We start from the raw sequence: 6,041 nt of genomic DNA, 5'->3' as shown, positions 1-6,041 counted from the left end.
TCCTGAGTTGATCTGGACCTTACAGTGAGGATGGCATTGCCAACAAGACAGCCCTATGCAGATATTAAGGGACAGTCTGGGACTGGCAGGCTGGCTTTCATGTGGGGTCTAAGACCAGTTTACAGGTTGAACTTGGAGGTGAGAACACTTGATAGTTTGCAGTTACCCAGGATGCACCACACTTTGTGGAAAAGCATCTCAGCAAATTCAGGAGAAACACAGGTCATGATCAGGCTTCTGTCTGACTGTCCAGTTAGATGTCTGCATGGCACAGAGGAGGTGATGCTGGCCTTGTGCAGGGGATGTCCCTCACTTGTCCCTGGCCCTCTGTCTGATCTGCCCTCCCCCACTGCAGCCTCATGCTGTGTCCTGTCCCTCTAGCTCTTGCTTTGTAGTGTCAATGGTGCTGCTGGTTTTCCTGTTTGCTAGGCAATGTTTGCACGGAATTAAATAAAATGAAAAGTGGAGTCAAGTATATGAACAAACACCGTGTGAGAATGAAGGGTAGGTGGGACTGAGCACAGGGCCCACTTTCATGCTAAGCTTTTTACTACCTTTTTCTCCCTACATGCAAATACTACTTAGATATAAACAAATAAAAATTCACTATAATACTCAGGTCCCCCTCATAAAAGAGGGCCTATTATATCTTAATGCTAGCCTAGATTCTCTCTTCTGTGCTACTGACACAAATCCTAGCAGTCGCATTCCATTTACACTGTGTGCTTTTAATAGCACAGACCTATACTGCAATTTATCTCCTTTAGAAACACTCATTTTCCTACTTCTCTATTGAATTCTTGCTGTGTGCAAGGCATTTCCTGTATTGGCTAACTGGTATGTCATCAGAACAGTTATTTGGAGTTGGAAACTTTGAGATTACACATTTTCTAAAGAAACTTTAAAAATCTGCTGAGAACAAATAAATGTCTAGGTCAATCATCAAAATGCTTATTTCTCTCTTTGTTGCTTTGTTTGGGAAATGGTTGGTTGAAAGCCTGAAGACATGGTTTGTCCAAACAATTTGCTCATTCCCTGGAAAATGTTTGGATCTCCTGTGAACATTAGGGAAAGCCAGTAGGATAGTGGACATCCTATGAAGCCTAAATTCCTACAGGCAGCTCTTCATGGTAAGATGGCCTTGAGTTTTGTGTTATTTGAAGACAGTTTTATGAACTCCATCATGTGCTGCAGTCTTTCTTGAGATAGCAAAATTTGCTTTACAAGTTCTAGAACCTTTTTGGATACCTAATTCCTTGAAGGTTCATTCCCATTTCTAAAAAATACATGATATATATTACATATGTATAATATATATTCGCTGCATACTTTATATCTCTGTAGATGACTGGCAATGTCTAATATGATGTAAATCCTATATAAACTGTTGCATACTGTATTGTTCAGAAAATAATGACAAAATGGGATCAGTCCCATGTTCAGTACTTTAACTCTGTGATTGATAGAGTCTTGGGATACAGAACTCACAGACATGAAGGTCTGACTGTGAAGATTTCCACCCTATGCAAAGCAACACTTTTAGCCTTGAGTCTCACTCACTATTTACTTCATTTTTGTGCTTGTACTGAGGTTTGAATTCAGGGCTTTGTGCTCTCTCTGAGCTTTTTAAGACATGACTAGTACTCTACCAATTGAGCCAAGCTTCTACTTCTGGCTTTTTGCTAGTTATTTGAAGATAAGAATCGCTTATATTTGCCTGCCAAGCTTGTCTCTGAACCCCAGTCCCACATCTCAGACTCCCTAGTACCTAGGATAACATGTGCGAGCCACTAGTGCCTGGTGATTCCTGTCTTTTCTTCCTGTCCCACCTGCCAGGGCCCTGCAGTCTTCTACAGCTTCTTTCAGGGCGGGAGAGCTTCCTGGAGCCCCCTGAGAGGGAGTAGGAGGACGCGCATGTGCAGATGGAGCACTACGTCTGTGTGTTACTATGCTCATCCAGTCTCTCTCTCTCTCTCTCTCTCTCTTTTGCCAGTCCTGGGGCTTGAACTCAGGGCCTGAGCACTGTCCCTGGCTTCTTTTTGCTCAAGGCTAGCACTATACCACTTTTGGCTTTTTCTGTTTTTGTGGTGCTGAGGAATTAAACCCAGGGCTTCATGTATGCTAAGCAAGCACTCTACCGCTAAGCCACATTCCCAACCCTGCTTATCCAGTCTCTGTGGCAAACAAACAAACAAAAACCTGGGCACTAAGTCAGTTGTCTAGGAACCAGTCTTGATGGAACTCTGAGGAAGACAGCATCATGGTGTACAGCAGGACAAGCTGTAGAGCATGACAAGAAAAACTCCAATTTCTGGAAATTGTAAATGTAGCCTTTTCTTTCAATAGCTCTGTGTATGTGTGTGTGTGTGTGTGTGTGTGTGTGTGTGTGTGTGTGTGTGTGTTTTGGGGGTAGTAAAGGGGGGTAGGAGACAGAAGAGATGAGGATAAACACCCAAAAAGAAGGAGCTGGGAGGACACAGTGAAGATGGAAGGCAGGAATGGGTGGAGGGCAGCTCACACCTGTTTCAAAAGCAGGAGAAAGCCAGTGAATAGAAAAAGAGCTGTCTCTTCTCTACCTAGCAAAGGATCCACATATGAATATCCTGGAAAAGCACAGTACAACTGCTGGGCAGGCTTGGGGGAATGCTTCAATCCATATGGGCTGTGTGTCTATCCTTGTGCCAGCTACTTACCCTTTTTTGAAGAAGTTTCCAGGTAAAGTGTGGCTGACACACTCGCTCCAATTAGATAGTACCAAACTCTATGCATTGTGTACTGTGTTGTTTCCCATTCATTATAACTATGGTGAAGTGTAATTCACAAATTAGGCAGTGTAAGAAAAAGATTTAACAATAATAAGAGAACAGTTACACTCATTCAGTAATATGAATGTGGGTTTGGTCTCTCTGAAATCTTATTGTATGGTCCTCACACCTCTGGGTATGGAAGATGATGCAATCTCCACAAGTTAGGAGGATGGCATAGGCATTGTTAGACTCCTGTTGACCTTCTGATTATTTTTTAGGACAGTTATGAAGCCAGCTGACCTCAGGGACTCCAAACCACAGGAATCAAAGTTGTGGAAAGCTGTGGGATGGGGCCCCTGCTGTGGTTCCTTTGTGGCTTCAACATGGGGCTATGTGAGAGTGTATGTTACATGCTGCCAGGCACACAGGAAGCCGGCAGAAAGTTCAGTCCTACCTGGTATCCAACCTGGTATATTCTATGTTGGGAAAGACCAGCGTTCCAGGTTCCTCCATGCTGAAGACCAGGAAACCACACAGGTACAACAACTGGAAGCTGGGCTGGAGGTGGAGGTGGGAGCAGAAGTGGGTATCCAAAGATAGGACTCTCCGAAGGGTAAAACTTGTTTGTCTGGGTTCTCTGTATTAATGGGTGCGAGCCATCATGGTCAGACGTCACAGACAAACCATTCAGATGTGCATGTGCCATTTAGTGAGATAGGATACTGCCAGTTTAGAAAGAAAAAAGTTGGAAGACAATTCTGGTATCTGAAGGCATTCTTTCTGGGTAGCAGAGGGGTCTAGATAGCTGGGTATTTTGGAATCTGTTTGTGGATACCTCCATGTGCTTCTTGACATGTGATTTCCCCCCAAATACTCCCAATAGCCCCAGATGTAGGGACTTTTCTGGCCCAGGAAGTGGGGCAGGAGTCATATTCTTCCCTAGCCAAGGTCCATGGGTGGGAATAGGAGCTAATCACATTTCCTCCCTCATAAACACCCCCAGAACAATGCTTAGAAAGGTAAGTCCCTTGTGCAGTTGTCCATTTACTAGGAGGGGAGACAGCTTTTTGCCCAAGTCTGAGGTGAATTCCAGAACCTGCAGTTGCTTTGTGCATATATGTATATGGCTTTTGCAGGTGAACAAGCCACAGAGCTGGCCAGGGGAAGGTTGGCTGGTGGCTCAGCACCACAACTGGCATAGCTTTCATGGCTTGATGGGATTGGTGCCTGGGGGGAGCAGCTAAGAAGTCTGGGCAAAGTTTACATTACAGTTAACAGGGCTGAGCACTAGCACCTTCTCAGTGGCCTCGATAGTGAACAGTGGATGTATGGAAGATATGCCCCCTCTCTTTTTGTGGGTGTGCCGGTGCTGGGTCCTGAACTTATGGCCTGGGTGCTGTTGTTGAGCTCTTTTTTGCTCAAGGCTAGTGCTCTACCACTTTAGCCACAGCTCCACTTCTGGATTTTTTGGTAATTAATTGGAGGTAAGAGTCTCATAGACTTTCCTGCCCTGGCTGGCTTCAAGCCATGGTCCTCAGATCCCAGCCTCCTGCCCATCCACTTGGTTTTAAATTATTTTTATAATAACCCCAACCATCTAAACCCAATGAAACTTTCTTGGTAGAAATCTGTTATACTTTACTTAAAAAAAATGACCTCCAAATAGAAGCAGATACACAAAACTTTTATTAACTGGAAGTTAGACTTACTTCCTGGTAACTAACCAGTTACAAGTGCATTTAAATTTCATTTGTGTGGACACCGTAGAAGTCAGATGGGTCTTTATTGAAAGTCCCATGTTCTAACTTTGTTCGTGCCAGTGTAACCCAAGGTAGAACCATACACAAACTTAGTACAGGTCAGCGATGACGTCAGACTAGATTGGCAACACCATAGTCATTGTACAGCTAAGCATTACAGAACATGAAAGTTCAAAGACCAGACGACTATTACTAAAGTGATTCTTTTACTAAGCCTTTCCTTCTTCCTGCTTCCAGGGGACCACGCTTAGAAAATCCTCCACACTGAGGAGAAGGGGTCAGAGCCTCCTGGATATTTTACACTGAAATGGGCCACATACACAGTAAACATTCGGTGGTCCTCCTGAGGCCGTGTCAAATAGAAGGTAGCTAACCCCTTGGGAAAGAGTAATTTTACTGGTGTGAACATTTGCTCTCATAAATCTTCAAGCTGAAATTTTTTCTTCAGTTCCAATTAGCACCAGTTTATTTTAGAATATATATGTATATTGTTTTTCCTGGTGTTAGATATTTAGGAAAACATTTTGTAAAACTAACACACAAAGTCCCAAACAATGAAAAGCAAAAAAAAAAAAAAAAAAGACATTCAAAAATTGTCTTCGAGGAACAGCATTTAGGAAAAACAACATCATTTTAAACACTTGACAAGTCTATGTACAGGGTGCCAAAAATGCTGGCAAGGAGCATGGCTGAGAAACAGTCACAGAAAAGGGTTATCAACCTGAACCCCCACAGGCTGGATTTACAGTCAGAAAAGTAGTCAGAAATGTAGTATCAGAACATCCGAATTGGGCTAAAAAATCATATAAAAAGATACATTGCCTCTCTTCCACTAACTTCTAACTAAGCAGCCAACATACTCAGTATGATCCTGAAGTACCAGACTCAGATATGTGTTTTCCAGATTTTATAGTCAAGAAACTTTCTCAACAGACATAGAAGAGAATCAGAGTGGTAAAAAATGGAGATCTTTATTTTGTTAAGAAGAGTCAGAAAACTCTGGTTAAGGACTGAAGAGAAGTGATTAGAAGTTTCCACAAGAGGATTGAAGAAATCTGGGCATATTCTATGTAAAAATTTCAAAATAGAAGTAATTATCTCCATGTAATTTTGAAAATAAAAAGATCAATGATTTGCTTTGTTGGACACTATCTTTGTATTCTGTTCTTTGAAACTATACAATCCAAATGAATTTTTTCCCCTCTTGGATTGAGCATTAAAACCCAACAGGCAAAACCTATGCCATGTTTATGCTATGCTATACTCATTAACCTGATGCAGCGCCGCATGCTTAGTAATACAGTGTTACCAGAACATCTATGTCTGGACACATTTTGTAACAGCCAACATTTCCCACTTCTGCTCAAGAAGTAAAACGTAAACCATTTCCCATGTATTCTATTCATGGTTGAATTGCTTCAAGCCCGGAGTTTCAGAGCAAAGTCTCAATGCTTTGTCTTTACAAACATCAGCCAGAAGAGCCTAGGAGGCATCCTACACCCCCTCTAAGGTTTTGCATTCAGTTTTATTTAGA

Source organism: Perognathus longimembris, chromosome 12 (genome assembly GCF_023159225.1).
Source record: "Perognathus longimembris pacificus isolate PPM17 chromosome 12, ASM2315922v1, whole genome shotgun sequence".
Classification (NCBI taxonomy): Eukaryota; Metazoa; Chordata; class Mammalia; order Rodentia; family Heteromyidae; genus Perognathus; species Perognathus longimembris.
This window is presented reverse-complemented; position numbering follows the sequence as displayed.